Below are 21,080 nucleotides of genomic sequence, written 5' to 3'. Positions count from 1 at the left end.
GCTTGTCTTTCTTTCTTTGGGTTTGGTGCAAGTGTTAGCTTGTATTGCCCGGCTTGCCACAGGATCAGTTTTTCCTCAGCTAGGATCTCCGTGCCACAGCCTGGTTCGGCCCTTTGTGCCACGGCCTGGATCTATTCACCCCCTTTGCCCGCCTCAGTTTCTATATTCACAGTTACCAGAGAAAGCCACCCTGTTTAGGTTAGTGAGGAAGGCAGAGCATTTCTTACTCCCTATTTCCTTCAGGGTTTGGTTATATATTTAGCCAATTTTTCACTCGACCATACCTTCGGGTGTATTGTGAAGCATCTGGAGGCTCCAAGTATAGGTTTTTCTGTTTCTGGTTGAAGATCTTGTTGAGTTTTGGGGGAGATTTATCGGTATCGCTTCCTACTCCGCCATTACTCTGACGTCATCCCTTGAATCATAATTGAAGTTCTTAATAAAGAAAATCAGAACAATAAACAAATACTAAAAAACATACTCCAAAAGAATTTTCTTATAATAAGAAAGTTGAAATGATACAACTTGTACCTAAAAACTGACACAAAATAAACTGACCTTGTCATATTTTAATACAAAATAAGATGCTATATTGTTGTATCAATTAGAAAAAATTAACTATAATAAACCAACAACATATGACATGATCTACACTATTTACCTTAAAATCTCTCACAATTTCTAGAAGTTAATTTTTCTATATGAACCAAGAGCCTTAAAAGTTGATACTATGTTAATAAATAATTCCCTTGTCATCATCTAGCTTAACAAAATAGTCATCATATCTATCATAGTGATAATAATGGTATACCGAACTGATCTGAAAATCTGTAATGGCAGTTATCTATATCTTTAATTAATAAAAATTACAGTCAAGTAAATCATTACTTACATTGTGAACAATGATGGTGAAGGTAGAAGGTAATTAAAGTGTTGGCATTGAAAATGTTGACAACCATTCACTTTGTGTAACTTTTTCAATGCATAAACATAACAATGAGATTTAAAGAATATAAATAATTTGCCCAAGATAATATAGCTAGGCCATACAAAGCTTCAAAAATAGTATCTAATTTTCAAGTCCATATATCATGCATAAAGTTAATGTTATTTATTTTATTTAAGACTAAATATTATAATGTGGTAAATTAGAAAATCATAGTTATTTATGAAATATGATCTTTATAGTCCTTATATATAAATAATTCAGCATTCTAATGTAAAACAATTTTAAAAATGAGAAAAAGTCACTTTACCAAAGAATGTTTTAATGCTATGTATAGGCTCATCAAAATCTTTCTGGCATCTTTCTTGGCTCGTAGTTACTCTATGGTTAGATGTGGACAAGTGACTTATTTTAAGCCAATGCAATGCAGTAAAAATGATCTGTACTACTTCTAAGCTGAGATATAAAAAGTGCTCTCTAAGAAGAAGAAAAAACATTCTTGGAGCAGATGAGACAAACATTTGCCTGCTTTTGATTCTTAGTATAAATATAGACAAAGAAAAACAGAATAAAAAAATAAACATCCTATAAAAATCTTTCTATTCTCTTTTCTCTATCTGCTGAATAGAGGTCAGTACCTTGAAAATTATTTATTGAAAACAACAGAGCTTTTGTAGTTTGGCCTCTTGATAAATTTATAAAATAGAACACTGTTCCTATTGACAATTAGATTTTATGTGATCATGAAATGAACATTTTTATTGGGTTAAACCATTTAGTTATCACAGTTTATCTGACACTGCGTTATCTCAAGTTAATTAGAAATTTCGATCAGAGTAGGTAGTAACAGAAAACATACAATCTGTGGCACTGAAAAAATAAAACTGGAAAACTAATATTTGTGGCTGGAAATATGAATTCTCAAGTTGAGCAGTGGCAAAATAGTCAGTAGCAATGAGGCCAATAACATCTTGGGGGACAGACCACTCACCTACTAGACTGTAGCTTTAGCAAAAAAAAATGAGGTTGGAAAACAAAATTATATTCACATATATTAGATGTAACTAATTTTATTTGGCCAGCTAGTAGAAAGAAAAAAAAGACGACCACAGGAAAGATATATAAGGTCTACCGGAAAGTTCTGTCCGTTTCGATCAAAAGTTTCGACACGTAAGCACATGTTTATTTGGTGCATGTGTGCCTCTCTATTTTTATCACTTAATGTATACATACTGACGTAGGAAATTAACTAAAACAAAGTTGATTCACGTTAGTAGTATGAAGCGATAGTGTACCCATGGCTACTGATAAAGTTCATTTATGCCACTGTAATTTTTTTTTAATTTTAATTTATTTATTTATTTTTAATGGTATGACATCAGTAAATCAAGATACATATATTCAAAGATAACATGTCCAGGTTATCTTGTCATTCAATTATGTTGCATACCCATCACCCAAAGTCAGATTGTCCTCTGTCACCCTCTATCTAGTTCTCTTTGTGCCCCTCCCCCTCCTCCTTCCCTCTCCCTCTCCCCCCTCACCCCGTAACCACCACACTCTTATCAATGTCTCTTGGTCTCATTTTTATGTGCCATGTACATATGGAATAATGCAGTTCCTGGTTTTTTCTGATTTACTTATTTCACTCCGTATAATGTTGTCAAGATCCCACCATTTTGCTATAAATGATCCGATGTCATCATTTCTTATGGCTGAGTAGTATTCCATAGTGTATATGTGCCATATCTTCTTTATCCAGTCATCTATTGATGGGCTTTTTGGTTGTTTCCATGTCCTGGCCACTGTGAACAATGCTGCAATGACCATGGGGCTGCATGAGTCTTTACGAGTCAATGATTCTGAGTTTTTGGGGTATATACCCAGTAGAGGGATTGCTGGGTCATAAGGTAGTTCTATTTTCAGTTTTTTGCGGAACCACCATACTTTCTTCCATAATGGTTGTACTACTTTACATTCCCACCAACAGTGGATGAGGGTTCCTTTTTCTCCACAACCTCTCCAACATTTGCTATTACCTGTCTTGTTAATAATAGCTAATCTAACAGGTGTGAGGTGGTATCTCATTGCAGTTTTGATTTGCATTTCTCTAATAACTAAAGAAGATGAGCATCTTTTCATATATCTGTTGGCCATTTGAATTTCTTCCTGGAAGAAGTGTCTGTTCATATCCTCTTCCCATTTTTTTATTGGATTGTTTGTTTGTTTGTTGTTGAGTTTTATGAGTTCTTTGTACATTTTGGATATTAGGCCCTTATCTGAGCAGGTGTTTAAAAATATCATTTCCCAATTAGTTGGCTGTCTGTTTATCTTGTTATCAGTTTCTCTTGCTGAGCAAAAACTTCTTAGTCTGATGTAGTCCCATTCATTAATTTTTGCTTTCACTTCTCTTGCCTGTGGAGTCAAATTCATAAAATACTCTTTAAAGCCCAGGTCCATGAGTTTAGTACCTATGTCTTCTTCTATGTACTTAATTGTTTCATGTCTTATGTTTAGATCTTTGATCCATTTTGAGTTCATTTTACTACAGGGGGACAAACTGTAGTCCAGCTTCATTCTTTTGCATGTGGCTTTCCAGTTTTCCCAGCACCATTTGTTGAAGAGCCTTTCTTTTCTCCATTGTGTGTTCTTGGCCCCTTTATCAAAAATTATTTGACTATATATATGTGGTTTTATTTCTGGACTTTCTATTCTGTTCCATTGGTCTGAGTGTCTATTTTTCTGCCAATACCATGCTGTTTTGATTGTCGTGGCCCTATAATAGTTTGAAGTCAGGTATTGTAATGCCCCCAGCTTCATTCCATTTTTTTAGGATTGCTTTGGCTATTCGGGGCTTTTTATAGATACATATAAATCTAATTATTTTTTGCTCCATTTCTTTAAAAAATGTCATTGGAATTTTAATGGGAATTGCATTAAATTTGTATATTGCTTTGGGTAATATGGCCATCTTGATTATATTTGTTCTACCTAACCAAGAACAAGGAATATTCTTCCATCTCATAATATCTTTTTTGATTTCCCTTAACAATGGTTTATAGTTTTCATTGTATAAGTCCTTTACATTCTTTGTTATGTTTATTCCTAGGTATTTTATTATTTTTGTTGCAATCATGAAGGGGATTATTCTTATGAGTTCATTCTCAAATGTTTCATTGTTGGCATATAGAAAGGCTATTGACTTCTGTATGTTAATTTTGTACCCTGCGACTTTACTGTATTGGCTTATTGTTTCTAGTAGTCTTTTTGTGGATTCTTTCGGGTTTTCGATGTATAGGATTATATCATCTGCAAAAAGTGATACCTTTACTTCTTCTTTTCTGATATGGATGCTTTTATTGCTTTGTCTTGTGTGATTGCTGTGGCGAGAACCTCTAGTACCACATTAAATAAGAGTGAAGAGAGTGGACAACCCTGTCTTGTTCCTGATTTAAGGGAGAAATCCTTCAGTTTTGTGCCATTTAGTATGATGTTAGCTGATGGTTTATCATATATGGTCTTTATCATGTTGACATATTTTCTTTCTATACCCATTTTGTTGAGAGTCTTAAACATAAAGTTGTGTTGTATTTTATCAAAAGCCTTTCCTGCATCTATTAATAATATCATGTGGTTCTTGTTCTTTGTTTTGTTGATATGGTGTATTATGTTAACTGTTTTACGTATGTTGAACCATCCTTGAGATTCTGGGATGAATCCCACTTGATCATGATGTATTATTTTTTTAATATGTTGTTGTATTCGATTTGCTAGTATTTTGTTTAGTATTTTAGCATCTGTATTCATTAGAGATATTGGTCTGTATTTTTCTTTTTTTGTGCCATCCTTGCCTGGTTTTGGTATAAGGGTTATGTTTGCCTCATAAAATGTGTTTGGAAGTATTGCTTCTTCTTCTATTTTTTGGAAGATTTTCTGTAGAATAGGAACCAATTCTTCTATGAAGGTTTGATAAAATTTGCTGGTATAGCCGTCTGGGCCTGGACTTTTATTTTTGGGGAGGTTTTTAATGGTCTTTTCTATTTCTTCTCTACTAATAGGTCTGTTTAGGCTTTCTGCTTCTTCTTGACTCAGTCTAGGAAGGTTGTATTGTTCTAGGAATTTATCCAGTTCTTCTAGGTTGTTGAATTTAGTGGTATAAAGTTTTTCATAGTATTCTACAATAATTCTTTGTATATCTACGATGTCCGAGGTGCTTTCTCCTCTTTCATTTTGGATTTTGTTTATATGAGTTCTTTCTCTTTTTTCCTTGGTAAGTCTTGCCAAGGGTTTGTCAATTTTGTTGATCTTTTCAAAGAACCAGCTCCTTGTTCTATTAATTTTTTTCTATAGTTTTTCTGTTCTCTATTTCATTTATTTCTGCTCTGATTTTTATTATCTCCTTTCTTCAGCTGGTTTTGGGTTGTCTTTGTTCTTCTTTTTCTAGTTCCTTAAGGTGTGAAGTTAAGTGGTTCATTTGGGCTCTCTCTTGTTTGTTCATATAGGCCTGGAGTGATATGAACTTCCCTCTTATCACTGCTTTTGCTGCATCCCATAGATTCTGATATGTCGTATTTTCATTTTCATTTGTCTATATATATCTTTTGATCTCTGCACTTATTTCTTCTTTGACCCATTCATTCTTTAAAAGTATGTTGTTTAGTTTCCACATTTTTGTGGGATTTTTTTCCTCTTTTTTGCAGTTGAATTCTAGTTTCAAGGCTTTATGATCAGAAAATATGCTCGGAACAACTTCGATTTTTCTGAATTTGCTGATGTTGTTTTTGTGGCCCAACATATGGTCAATTCTTGAGAATGATCCATGTACACTAAAGAAAAATGTATACTCAGTCACTTTGGGATGAAATGTCCTGTAGATGCTTATCCTATCCAGGTGCTCTAGTGTTTTGTTTAAGGCCACTATATCTTTGTGGATTCTCTGTTTGGATGACCGATCTAGAACCGTCAGCGGTGTATTGAGGTCTCCAAGTATGATTGTATTTTTGTCAGTTTTTGTTTTAAGGTCAATAAGTAGCTGTCTTATATATTTTGGTGCTCCTTGGTTTGGTGCATATATATTAAGAATTGTTATGTCTTCTTGATTCAGTGTCCCCTTAGCCATTATGAAATGCCCATTTTTGTCTCTGAGTACTTTTGCTGTTTTGTAGTCAGCATCATCAGATATGAGTATTGCTACGCCTGCTTTTTTTTTGGATGTTATTTGCTTGGAGTATTGTTTTCCAGCCTTTCACTTTGAATTTGTTTTTATCCTTGTTGCTTACATGAGTTTCTTGTAGGCAGCATACAGTTGGATTTTCTTTTTTGATCCATTCTGCTACTCTGTGCCTTTTTATTGTTGAGTTTAATCCGTTTACAGTTAGTGTAATTATTGACACTTGTGAGTTCCTTATTGCCATTTTATAGATTGCTTTCTGTAAGTTTTGTGCCTTGTTTGATTCTTCTCTTTCGTTTTTCTATCTTTTGTTTTTATTTGGTTGTGTTCCATACATCTTTCCTCTGTTGCTATTTTTTTTTAAATCATGTGCTTCTGTGGTGGTTTTTTCAATGGTGGTTACCATTAAGTAATGAAAAGGGTTCCTACCCTGTTCATTGTAGTGCACTATTTTGTGAGTACTTTTGCACTCCATCACCCTTTGCTACTGTTAATCTCCATCCTCTCCCCTTCTTTCTTATTGTCACAGTTTAAAGTTGGTTTTGTTATGTTCTTCTTGGAGCTTTTACTTGTGGCTTTGTTTTTTGTTTTTTGTTTTTGTATCTGATTGGAGAACCCCCTTTAGTATTTCCTGGAGTGGGGGTTTTCTGGTGATAAATTCTTTCATCTTTTCTGTATCTGTGAATGTTTTTATTTCTCCTTCATATTTGAAGGGTAGCTTTGATGGGTATAGTATTCGTGGCTGAAAGTTCCTCTCTTTCAGGACTTTAAATATTGGGGTCCACTCTCTTCTAGCTTGTAGAGTTTCTGCTGAGAAATCTGATGATAATCTAATGGGCCTTCCTTTATATGTTGTATTCTTCTTTTCCCTGGCTGCCTCGAGAATTTTTTATTTGCAGTTGGTCTGTGCCAATTTTATTATCATGTGCCTTGAAGTAGGTTTGTTGGGGTTAAGAAAACTTGGAGTTCTGTTTGCTTCTAGAATTTGAGGTTTTATTTCTTTCCACAGGCTTGGGAAGTTCTCATCTATTATTTGTTTGAGTATGTTTTCCATTCCATTTTCTCTCTCTTCTTCCTCTCATATACCTATTATTCTTATGTTATTCTTTTTGATGGAGTCAGATAATTCCTGTAGGGCTATCTCATTTTTTTTTAATTTTTGAATCTCTTTCTTGTTCTCTTTGTTGTGCCTCAAGTTGCTTGTCTTCTGTCTCGCTAATCCTCTCTTCTATCTGGCCTTTTCTATTAGCTAAGCTTGTTACCTCATTTTTCAGCTCATGAATTGAGTTTTTCATCTCTGTTTGATTTGTTTTTATAGTTTCAATTTCCTTGGAGATATACTGTTTGTGTTCATCGAGTTGTTTTCTGAGCTCCCTAAATTGCCTTTCTGTGTTTTCTTTTATAACTCTGAGTATTTTTAGGATTTCTATTTTTAATTCTCTGTCGTTTAACTCCAAGTTTTCCAATATCTTAAATTTTTTCTCCATAGATTTTTCCTCATATCTCTGTGTTACCTCTCTTTCTTTTGTATCCATGATATTTGATTTTTTCTTCTTTAATGGCATCTGAGGGTGGTTTTCTTGATAGTATTAATGAGATTTTATAAGGAATAAAAAGTTAAAAAAATAAAAATAAAAATAAAAAATTGCGGTTTTTTTTTTAAAAATTAATCATTAAATAAAGAAAAATAAAATAAGATAAAAATTTGAGAAAAAAGGGAATTATTCCTTCTCCTCCTTTTTTCCTCTCCTCTCCTCTCCCCTCTTTCTTGAGAAAATCTTGTGATGAACTGTGAATTATATTGTACTAAATAGAACAAACAATACCTGTAGTGGAGGGCCTGAATTGGGGAGAAGTAATAAAGGGGTAAAGGAAAAAGAACAAAAAAGAAAAAGAAAAAAAATAAATAAAAGAAAAAAATATATGTATAAAAAAGGGGGGGCAGTATAGACCCACAAAAAGCAAATAAGGAAAAATTTTGGTCAAGAATAAAATGATTTGCTTTTAGGTGTTGGCTGAATCAGAGTTATGATGGAGGAATAAGAGGGAAACAGAAAAAAGGGGTGGAAAATTTAAAAATTACTATTGTATTTAGTGGAACAAGAACTAGATAAAATGGAGAGCCAGGGATGGGAGTACTGCTAATGTGTTAAAAAGGTGAAGTAAAAACCCTCAAAAATGCCACAAACTTAAGTTTGAGTTCCAGATAAGATAATTTGTTCGTTATTGAGGTTTGAATGAGAGAAGACGTAAAGGAGAAAGGAAGAGACTAATATAGAGGGAGAAAAGAGAGAGAGAGAGAAAAGATGGAACCACTAAAAGGAGAAAAAAGAAAAAGGAGGAGAGAAAGAGACAGTTAGGGGTTTTGGATTGCAACCCTCATAGAGGAAAAGGAGGAGGAAAGAAAAGATAATGGGAGATGTAACACTTATGGGTCATGTAGTTCAAAGAGAGGTGAGAGTAAGACTGAGAGAGAATTAAATGACCAAATTGGAATAGAAAAAAACAAAAACAAAAAATCAAGAATGAAGAAAAGAGACACAGATGAACAAATATAATAAAATGGGATAGGTTATAAAGTCTGCAGATTATTCTTGATTTTGAGAGGTTATCGTCTTGCTTTTTCTTTTCTGTCTCTCTTCCTGGTCGGTGACTTTGTACCCCAGGTTCTGCCCCTGTGGCATGCTCTGGAAGAGGTTTGCAGTTGATAATTCTCTATGGCGATGCCATGTATTGGGCTTCAGTCTCGTTGGCAGTCGAGGCTCATTAGTGTTTATAGGCTCCAACAGTGAGAGGGTCTCTCACTGTGAGAGTGTTCCTGGAGCCTCTCTCCTAGTTTTTCCTTCCACAATTAGAAGCCTGATAATCCAGCTATGGGGTTGCTGCTGCCTCTGCCTGGATAGTAAGAGGCTCAAAGAGCTGGCAACTCCCCACTCTATTTTCACTCAGCATAGGGCTCTGAGTAAGGCTCAGTCAGTCAGAGCTGCTAACATAATCAGGCGGGGCTTCTGCCCACTCAAAGACCTCTAGCTCTGCCCCTCTGTGGGATAACACAGGTGCCCACTCCTGAGGCATTTGGAGGAATCTCTTGACCACACTCCGTGCGCGCCCACCAGGATGTCAGACCAGCCGTGTCACACTTCGAGTGAAATCCCTATCCGCATGGAAAAAATCGAGAGTTGGAATTGGCTCTCGCTCTATCCCTGTGCGTGGCCCCCTCAGGGTGCTGGGGCGGCTTAGAGAATCCTCTCCTGACCCACTCACAGGCCTCTGACTCTGCTCCCCTGTGGGAAAACACAGGTGCTCACCCCTTAGGAGTTCAGAAGAATCTCTTGCCCACTCTCCGAGTGCGCCAACCTGGATATCAGGCCAGTTGGAATCAGGCTTTCTCTCACTCCGAGAAAGCCCTCTGCCCACACGGAAAAGTTCCGGTGTTGGAATTGGCTTTCGCTCTGTCCCCGTGCGGTTTTCCCAGGGCGCTGGGGCGGCCTGAGATTCCGCTCCTGGCCTGCTCACAGGCCTCTGACTCTGCTCCTCTGTGGGAAAACACGGGCGTCCACCCCTGAGGAGTTCGGAGGAATCTCCTGCCCACTCTCTGTGCACGCTGACCAGGATATCAGGCTCAGGCGGGACACCTCTCACTCCGAGAAAGCCCTCCTCCCGCACAGAAAAGTTCTGCCGTTGGAGTTGGCTCCAGCTCCCTCCCCGTGCCCGGTCCCCTCAGGGCGCTGGGGCTCCTAGGAGATGCTGCTTTTTACCCACTCAGAGGCCTCTGACTCTGCTTCTCTGTGGTTTAGTACGGGCGGCACCCACCCCTGAAGTGTTCGTAGGAATCTCTTGCCCACTATCCACGCGCGCCGACCAGGAGATGCGGAAAATGGCTGCCCCACTTGTCTTTCTTTATCTGGGTTTGGCGTGTATGTTAGCTTTAATTGCCCAGGTTTTTCCGCGGCTTGGATCTCCGTGCCACAGCCTAGTTTGGCTGTTTGTACCGCGGCCTGGATCTATTCACTCCCTATGCCCGCCTTAGTTTCTATATTCTCAGTTCTCAGTGAAAGCCGTCCTGTTTGGATTAGAGAGGAAGGCGGAGCATTCCTTACTCCCTATTTCCCCCGGGGTTTGACCATATATCTAGCCAATCTTTCACTCGACCCTACCTTCGGGTGTGTTGTGAAGCATCTGAAGACTCCAAGGATAGGTTTTTCTGTTTCTGGTTGAAGAACTTGTTGAGTTTATGGGGAGATTTTCGGTATCACTTCCTACCACGCCATCACTCTGACCGCCACTGTAATTTTTACGAATTTCAACAAGGAAGAAATGCTACAGAAGCATGTAGAAATTTATTGAAAATGTTTGGTGAAGGAATAATACCGACTAGCACTTGTTTTGGTCCTTACAAAATTTTTTGAAGGGCAAAAAATTCAAAAATGGAGAAGATATCAAACAAGCACTAGTTCAGTTTTTCACATCAAAAGATAAAAGATTTTTCAAAAATGGGATCTACAAATTGCCCTCACGCTGGCAAGAAATCATTAATAATAATGACAATTATATTATTTAATAAAATTTATTGACGGTAAGAAAAATTTGTATTTTGTTTTATTCCAAAATCGAACAGAACTTTCCGGTAGACCTTATATTTACTGTACACATAAAAATGAAAGGAAACAGAAATTTTAATCTTTGAAAAGTTGGGAATGCTTATCTCAAACATTAGAGAATAAGATACTTTTAATTGATTAATTTAGGGCCTTAAAGTACATTTATGTGATGACAAAGTTCAGATTGAGCCAGGCCTTCAATTCAAGGCTTAAGATAAATGTCATTGACTTGAGAGAGAAAAAAATGGTGAATAAAAGGAAAAGGAATAAATCAGACTTAAGAATCATGTCAAAGAAACAATTATAGGGGTGGCTACTGGCATAGGGAAATGACTACAAGCAAAGAGATGAAAGTCTTATTAATTTTAAAGGAAATTATATTGCCAAAACAATATGAGTTAAAGCTTAAAAGTCTTTGATTGAACATTAAAACAATCATAGGCCACTAAATACATACATGCAGGAAGTAAGCAGCAAAACTTTAGAGCTTTCAATTCCCACTACAAATATGACCATATGAGATAATGAACCTTTTAGATGGCAGAACAAGAGACCTCAGAGAAAAATGGACAAGAAAGTTCCTCCCCAAAAGCAAAATCCAGTTCTAATCAAGGAACTTTCTGTTACTGCCAGAACTTCATAACACTTCACCAATAGAATTTCATCATTACCACAGACCAGCAACTACTGTGTATATTGCAATTTTCTATTTTCTAAATGGGGTATTTATTACATTTATTCTGCCCCTGTTACATGTTACATGATACATGATGATATAGTGGGGGAGACATAAAACTTGCAAGTAATTCAACCATATATTAAATAACTGGTATTCTTTGCATTTCAAAATACTGTATAAAATCTTTTACGAACATATGCAGTTGATCCTTTGAGTAACATCGGGGTTAGGAGTGCTGACCCCAGCACAGTAGAAAATCTGCATATAACTTTTTTAAATTTAATTTTATGGGGTAAAATTTATGGAGTACATCAGTTTCAGGTAAACATCTCTATAGCACTTGAACTGTTAATTGTGTTGGGTACTCATCACCGAAAGTCAAATCATTTTCTATCACCGTATATTTGTTTCTCTTTATTTCCCCTTCCCCCTGGTAACCACTGCACTTTTATTGTGTTCCTTAGTATTAGCTATGTGTGAGATCATATAGCTCTTAATTTTTTCTGATTTATTTATTTCACTTGGTATAATGTTCTCAAGATCCATCCATGTTGTAAACAGCAATATGTAATCATTTCTTATGGCTTAGTAGTATTCCATTGTATATATGTACCACTTCTTCTTTATCCAATCATCTATTGAGGGACACTGGTTATTTCCATGCCTTGGTCACCATGAATAATGCTATGATGAATATTAGAATGCATGTGTTTTTGAGTACCATTGTTTTTCAGTTCTTTGGGTATATACTAAGATTGCTGAGTCATATAGTAGTTCTATTCTTAATTTGGGGGGGAACTACCATACTATCTTCCATAATGGCTGTACCAGTTTAAATTTCCACAGCATTGAGTGAGCATCCCTTTTTCTCCACAGCCTCTCCAACACTTGTTATTACCTGTCTTGTTGATAACAGCCAATCTAACAGGTGAGAGGTGGTATCTCATTGTAGTTTTGACCTGTATTTCTCTAATAGTTAGCAAATATTAGCATCTTTTTATATATCTGTTGGCCATCTGTATGTATTCTTGGGAGATGTGTCTATTCAGGTCCTCTCCTCATATTTAATTGGATTGGTTGTTTGTTGCTGAGCTTTGTGAGTTTTTTATATATTTTAGATAGTAACCCCTTATCAGAGCTGTTGTTTGTGATAATCATCTCATTTGGTTGGCTGCCTGCATATACCTTTTATTTTCCCAAAACATAAGTTGTCCCTCAGTATCTGCAGGGGGTCAATTCTAGGGTCCCTAGAGATACCAAATCCATAAATTCTCAAATCACCTATATAAAATGATATAAATCAATGCATATAGTTGGCCTTTTGTATCTGTGAACTCCCAATCAGGAATCAAAAACAAAATAGGTATTTATTGAAAAAAGTTTGTGTGTTGGTGGACTGCACAATTCAAACTCATATTGCTCAAGGGTCAACAGTATATATATATATATATATACTGGGTTAGTCTAAAAGATATCTCATATTTAGCTTACTTTCCAACAGACATTGAGCAATTTAGTTTTTTAATGTACTGTCTAAATGATGTTTAATGTCAGAAATTTCAGCAATGTCTCAATTCTACAATTCTTTCACATCATTTTTAGCATAAGACTTTACAGTCAAAGTCTTCATTAAACTACTTTAGACTACCTTGCTCTCCACTGCGGGCATCCTCTTTACCTACCGCAATACTTACCTAATGACTACCTCTGAATTATCTTTATTTCTGGGCCCCCACAACTTGGTCTAAGAAATAAGAGCCTGTACCTAAGGAAATAAATAATCCACCATCTTAGTTTAGCTTCCCCCTGCAGCAGATCTTGAAACAAAGGTTTAAGTCCCCATGATTTACTTGGAAGGTGACCCCAGGAAACACTGGTAGGATAGTTGGAAAGTGAGATCAAATGGGGAAGAAAGTAAATAAAAGGTGCTTTATCAAGCAAGTTGCCATTTGGGTGACTTTAACTTCATGGCCCCAGAAATGTGCACCTTTTTGTCATCCTGTCCACTGGATGAAGGAATTCCTCTGGATCTGTGATTGAGGACTGCTCTAGATGATGTTAATTCCCAACACTCTCAGGCTATCAGCTGTCCAGGCAGGGCAGGCTCCACTGGCCACACAAAACCCTCAAGCAAACAGAATCAGTTCAAGGAGTTGAAAATTAAACCAGATTATACAGAACTGGTGAGAACCAAGGTAATGGTAACCTCATCGATACTTTGGAAAAAGTTATTTTATTAATTGTTTTGGGAGCTGAATGTTGAGTCTGTTCTGGATATAAGCACAAAACTTGCTGATATTTTGGTAGTGAGAAATTATTCTTTTTTTTTTTAATCTGAATCCTAAAAAGCCAAGGCTGCTAGGAATAAACTCTAGGGAAAGTTTAAGCAATACTATCTCCTGAATACCATGAGGAATGCAGAGGGGAAAAGTAGTTTAAGCTTATCTGCTTCTAACTATGGGTTCATCTCCTGTCAATTGCACAGTGAATAGAGCATTTAGCTGCATGAGCAGTAAGCCTTCGGGATTGTAAGCCACCTTATTTGGGAAGTATTTTTGTCCCTGTGGCATAACTGTAACAGATACCTTCCATTCACCTTTCCAGATACATTCCCCACCCTCCTCTGCTGCAAGAAGCCAGTCTGTAAAGAGTATGTCAATTAACTTTCTTGCCTGCTGGCTTTTGCTTGAGTTCAACCAATAGAGAGACCTGGCAGGAAATTAGAAGAAGGAAGGAGAGTAGAACAGACTATTTATAATTCCCTAACTCCTAATCTGTAAGGTCACTTTGAGCTGACAGTTTCTCCATGAAGATCATGGTTCTTTTCAAGGTATCCCCATCCATAAGACTCTCTTCTTTCAGGTAATTCACATCTCTGGGCCTAGGGGTGGAAATAGACCCATGTTACTAGTCTTAGGTACCTCTCTTTGATAGCTTCCCTTTATCCCAGCCACATCTTGGTAAGTAGCTCCTTTATTAAACACTCTGAATGGTTCTACTGGAATGAACCATCTCTTTCTTGCTGGGACACTGACTGATAACATTACTCAAGCTGTTTTAGTTTTTCTAACAAAAAATGTCACATTGTTAAGATACAGTCTTCCTGAACGACTGTGGCTTTCAACTTTACCAAAATCAAGGAGGCTGGAAGATCTAAGTTCCACTATCATCTCAATATTATCTCCCCTGACAATAACACTTTATGTCTGAAAACAATAAGATATCCAGATCACAAATCTGTTGCTCCCTTGCCCAACCCCACTCTATTTTTAAAATGCAGTACTAATTGTTTAGTACTTCGGGTGTGTTTTCTAAAGCAAAATCTTTGATATTATTTCTTCTTTCTCACACTATCTCCTTGTACTCTGTTCCAGGTTAAGTTTATGTTTATTTAATACATTGAAAGGACAATTTCCATAATAACAACAGTTATTGAGGATTGATTAGTATTTCCAAATACTGAATCTTGGTGGGAAATGAGGACTGATATGCTTCTCATATGTTATAAAATAAATAAGTCAAAATAGGAGGAAAATAGATTATTTACCTTACTTGGGACCAAGGAAAACTTATTTAATTCCACACTTAAATGTTCAATGACATCACCAAAGTAAAATTATGAAAGGATATCATCTAAATACATTAAAATTTCAGAAAGAGAAACTAGCAAATTAAAGATTATCATCTATGGAGTATCTTCAAAAGCACCATTTAACAAGCCTGTGTTTAAAGTTATTACACATGAAAGTAATTTTGTCATTATAGGTAATTTATGTTTTATGTAAATTTGACTTACACAATCATCTTATATAATTTCAGCCCAAGTTTTTGAGAGACCAATAAACATTTTATCCCACTGAAAATTACTGTTTTGTTTTTCTCTTTTTGACATTGCTTTTTTAGCCTTAAATCTTAATATTTATATAGTTTCACAATTTAAAATCATTGTCATCAACAGTGGGAGTTCTTAACCATTTAATGGTTCTCTGGGAATCTGAGGGAAATAATGAGTGTTCTCCCTATAGTTATATATGTGGACCTATACATATATTACCACTTTGATATCCTAAAATCTATCCAAGGGTGAATAATCCCTGTAAATCTACAGGTTAATCCCCATTACACTTCTATGGGAAAGATATTGTCATTTCCATTTTTCAATTGAGAAAATTAAGGTACAAAGAAGTTAGATTGTCCAAGCCAGACAGCAGAATTTTATGTTAAACTCAGGCCTTTTGGCATTATGTTAAATATTTTCTCTCTGAACCACAACTGCCTCCTACTTTTCTCAATATATGTAATCATTATATTCTACTACTATTTTTGTTTTTATTTTTATTTTAAATAAGTATTTTATTTCATTAAGGTAGAGTCAAAATTTATTTAATGAGGTTCCCAGGATACCTAAAAGAGTTGTAAATAAGTTGGAAGTTGTAAATTCCATTTTATTTTTATAATATAGTTCCATTTTATTTTCAGATTTAGTTAAATCTCTGCTCTATAAAATTTACCTACTCAGAAACATTTTCCAGTTGATCTCATGGTATTATACAAAATTGAAAGCAAATATCTATGCCCCCAAAATAGATATGTCTCATTATTTAAACATTTTTCTTTCTTTTGTTTCTCTCTTAGCATCTATGCCCAGCTTACCACCTTGCACTCTGGATCCACTTCTTTGTCTTATTGACACCAAGTCTTGGTGTGGAGAAGAGAATGACAAGGACACTTGACTACTCAAAGGGAGAGCTGGTTTTAATTTTGCCACTCTGCAGGTAAAGTACTTTAAGTAAATCACATACACACTGAATAGCATTTTATCACCTGATAATATAACATGGTCCACATCTATGTCATAGGGTTTTAGAAAGTATACAAGATAATGTTGCCTGAGAAAGTGCTTCAGAAATGTTTAAATCACCATACACATTTAAGCTGCTATTATTAGAATCAGCAAAGATGTATTAAAGCAGCAGCAACATATGGGAGATAATGATGATGACTGGACATTTCCAGTGAGGAATTTAGTAGACATATGCTCTTACTGTTTATAATTTCTAAAATATTTAATGCTGATCATTTAATATATGATGCTAACCTTACTGGGATGACTTGACCAATTAACTTTGTAGAGAAACTAGTGCCCTAATTTCTACATTGAGCATAAGTCAACAGGTGAGTCACTTGATACACTCAGTGACCTTTCATGGTGCAATTATTTACCTACTGAAATTGTATGGTAGATTTACTATCTGGCATTAAACTATCACTTTACTATAAATAGTACCAACCCCAATGGTCTTTATTTTTTTTATAAATTTTTATTAATGTTAATGGGGTGACATCAATAAATCAGGGTACATATATTCAAAGAAAACATGTCCAGATTATCTTATCATTCACTTATGTTGCATACCCATCACCCAAAGTCAGATTGTCCTCCATCACCTTTTATCTAGTTTTTTTTGTGCCCCTCCCCCTCCCCCTCTCCTCCTTCCCTCCCGTGCCCCCCCGCCCCCCCCCCCCCCCCCCGGTAACCACCACACTCTTGTCCATGTCTCTTAGTCTCATTTTTATGTCCCACCAATGTATGGAATCATGTAGTTCTTGGTTTTTTCTGATTTACTAATTTCACTCCGTATAATGTTATCAAGATCTCACCATTTTGTTGTAAATGATCCGATGTCATCATTTCTTATGGCTGAGTAGTATTCCAGAGTGTATATGTGCCACATCTTCTTTATCCAGTCTTCTATTGAAGGGCTTTTTGGTTATTTCCATATTTTGGCCACTGTGAACAAGTTAACAGGTGAGTCACTTGATATACTCAGTGACCTTTCATGGTGCAAATTATTTACCTACTGAAATTGTATGGTAGATTTACTGTCTGGTATTAAACTATCACTTTACTATAAATAGTACGAACCCCAATGGTCTTTAAAAATAACCTTCAGTAACCTCAGTAAATAAAGAAGGATCAACTGTTTATAAATATTATATGTGAAATTTTTAAAGATATTGTGTAGAATTGGTTTAATTTACTTTTCAGAATTTTTTTAAGGCAGCAGGGCTTACTTTTACTAATTTTCTTGCACTCTAATAGTTTAGTAAACAACCTTGTAGTATATCTTTCAACACAGAGATCAAGCTCTTCAGGAAAAAAAGCCAATAGTATTATATCACTTGAGCATAAAATATGCAAGGCAAGTAAGTATAAACAATGAACAAAAATCAAATGGAAGCAAAAAAACCCTTCAGCAACTGTTCTCCAGCTTTGTAAAATCCAGCTAGGAAAGTTGGTTCACAAAAAACTTACAAAATAATACAATTTCTAATATTTAAAAAATATTTTTAAAGAAGAAATTAAGCTGAGATACAATTATTTCCCAAAGGCCAGTTTTTAGATCATTTGACACTTAACCTATGATTCTAAAGCAATCAATAACTGCAGTCATTTCAACAATGTCTGTAACATTTCAGGATTAGGTTCTGTTAAGATGCAAATTTGTAGAAATTAAATGTCTCTGAATAAAACAACTGAGGGTATACATCCGAGGCCTCAATCATGTGTGTACAAACATTTTTTTTATTTCTATTTTCTGAAAAAATGAATTTCTATCTTGAGCTCCCATTCAGTTCAGTGGCCAAATTCAGGGTTATTTAGTCTGTGCAGTGTTTTCTATCTGTGACTAGCCTGAAGGTTTTCTTTATTCACTCATTATCCCAGGGGTGGCATCTTTGTTTTCAGGGGTCAACTTTAATGCCACAGCAACAGTGGGGATAGGAGAAGTCTGGCTCTCAACTATCATTTTCTTTGCCATGATCAGATGGCAAAACATTCACATTTTAACCTTATTTCTGGCCATTGGTATCTAACCATATCACAATATATCATTGCCATCGGATCCTAGGTTATTGCTCCATGCATGCCACTTTCCACTGTCAAAGCCTCTGCAAAAAGCCTTCTTCAAGTTCACCAGCAATCTCTCCTTTACCCATGTACCCCTTTTTAAATTTTATTTATTTATTTTTTTTACAGAGACAAAGAGTGAGTCAGAGAGAGGGATAGACAGGGACAGACAGACAGGAACGGAGAGAGATGAGAAGCATCAATCATTAGTTTTTCGTTGCGACTTCTTAGTTGTTCATTGATTGCTTTTTCACATGTGCCTTGACCGTGGGCCTTCAGCAGACCAAGCAACCCCTTACTGGAGCCAGCGACCTTGGGTCCATGCTGGTGAGCCTCGCTCAAACCAGATGAGCCTGCACTCAAGCTGGCGACCTCGGGGTCTCGAACCTGGATCCTTCTGCATCCTAGTCCGATGCTCTATCCACTGTGCCACCACCAGGTCAGGTTCCACGTACCCCTTTTAAGAGGGTTTAAAAGTAAAAAAATATTATGTAGGATGTAATATGTTGGTATATAAAGCTTGGAAAGGATCTGTATTTTGAAGGTGTTAACAATCCTAAGAAAGTATGCTTAGTATTTTTCTATGCTTTTCTCATAGTGGCCACACCAAGCTTTACCTATTACATATGGACTTTGAATTCAGGTGGTCTGGGTCAAACCTAAGCTTATAAAAGTTTTTCTCTTGGCCCTGGCCAGTTGGCTCAGTGGTAGAGCATCGGCCTGGCGTGTAAGAGTCCCGGGTTTGATTTCTGGCCAGGGCATACAAGAGAAGCGCCCATCTGCTTCTCCACTCCTCCCCCTCTCCTTCTTCTCTGTCTCTCTCTTCCCCTCCTGCAGCCAAGGCTCCATTGGAACAAAGTTGTCCCGGGCACTGAGGATGGCTCTGAGGCCTCTGTCTCAGGCGCTAGAATGGCTCTGGTTGCAACAGAGCGATGCCCCAGATGGGCAGAGCATCGCCACCTTGTGGGCGTGCTGGGTGGATCCCAGTCGGGCACATGCAGGAGTCTGTCTGCCTCCCTGTTTCCAACTTCAGAAGAAAAACAAAGTTTTTTTCTTTTATCTTTACCTGGTATAGTTCATCTATACAACAAATAGAACCGTATTTTTCTTGATAGGGTTGTTGCAATGATTAAAGTAGATAATAGATCCAAAAATCATTTGAATTTTATTAGTTGTATAATTTTACAACAAATAATATCCATTATTAGCATCATTAATCTTCCTCCTTCTCCTCTCCATTTTCTCCTTCAACTTCTCCCATGCATGGAGATATATTAATGTTTCTGACTTCACTGAAAGGGCAGTAGGGCTGACACTGAGTTAAATAAGAATGGAACAAATGTTGGGTAGGAGATGGCATTTACAAGATCCCACATGTTTTTCTCAAGCCTGTCATGCTTGCCTATGAGTGTACAGAATTCTTTATTGCTTTACAGAAAGTTTCCTCAAATGACTAAAACATATCCTTTCAATGTGGGCACGCAGAGCCAATATTTGGAGCAAGCCATTAAATATCTATTTAGTTTCTTAACAACAAGCCAGGATTTGGTATTTTAAATAAAGAAAAAATCAGTATGAATTCAGTCATCTTTCATCTGTTTCTTCTCCTGAAATAATCCAATTTTAAAGCCAAAGAACTAGTTCTACCAAAGCATTACAATAAAAAAGCTCCAAAGATTAAATCAATCCTGAATCACCTCATGGGTAACTAGCCCAGTAAGTTAATTACAGGATTCTTTGTTGCTCTTTTTCATTGTGGGTAAGAGTTTTTGATGCAATATTTTTGGTTAATTGAAGATTTTTTTTAAAACTAAGCAAGACAGCCTGCAAATAGTACATTCATGTATGTAATAGAAATGGTTGTAATATATCATTAAGGCACTCCAGGGCATGTTTTATTGGTTCATTAATACAGTATATGCCTTAGGTATAGTCAACCACTCGGGGCCTATATTAATGGACCAATAAAATATACCCGGGAGTGCCTTAATGCTACCCTAATATGGTTAAGTTTAAATTAATTTTTTAGGCTTATCTTTTTAAAAATCATTTTTCTCTACTTGGGAAGAGAGATTTCTTTATGGGGGAAAATATTCATAATGACAGAATAAAAAGGAGCAGAACAATAGAAATCATTCTGATTCATCAATTTTTTAAAAATATTTTATCTTTTTGGATTACTCTATTTCTAATCTTCTGCACTCTGCTTCCTTTGTCTCCCCACCCCTTCTGTGGAGATCAATAATCTTGTAGCTAGAAGTAGAAAAGTAAGAACTATTTATTTTTTAAAGTAACAGATCAATGCAATAGCAAATTTCTGTCTACCTATAAAACCCTTATTACCTTTCAGTATTCCACCTGGTCAGAACAAATGCTTACCTCCTTCAACTACTCCTTCAACTTTCTTTGGGCAGTTGAACTTCAACTTGAAGGAGGTTGTCCTTCAACTACCTCTTGTCACCTGTGTAATCAAGGAAACATGCTTCCTCCCAAAGTAAAATATTTTTCCATATCATCAGTGAACAAGATCAAACACAAAAGTCACCCAGCCTGTGGGAGCTACACAAGACTACTTACTTTACTGGATAAGAAAGTAAGTACTGAAACCAAACATGATAAATTTAGAAAGGAGAAGTAAAAGAACACCACATTGGGGAATGGAAGAAAGATTTTTGATGTACAATGTTTAGTGAGAGGGGTTTTGGAAGGCATTAGTGGGAGATGCAATGGGACTGGACTATGGAGAGCACCACCTTTCAAGTAGTAGAAAATCA

This window comes from Saccopteryx bilineata, chromosome 3 (assembly GCF_036850765.1).
Source record: "Saccopteryx bilineata isolate mSacBil1 chromosome 3, mSacBil1_pri_phased_curated, whole genome shotgun sequence".
NCBI classification, from domain to species: Eukaryota; Metazoa; Chordata; class Mammalia; order Chiroptera; family Emballonuridae; genus Saccopteryx; species Saccopteryx bilineata.
This window is presented reverse-complemented; position numbering follows the sequence as displayed.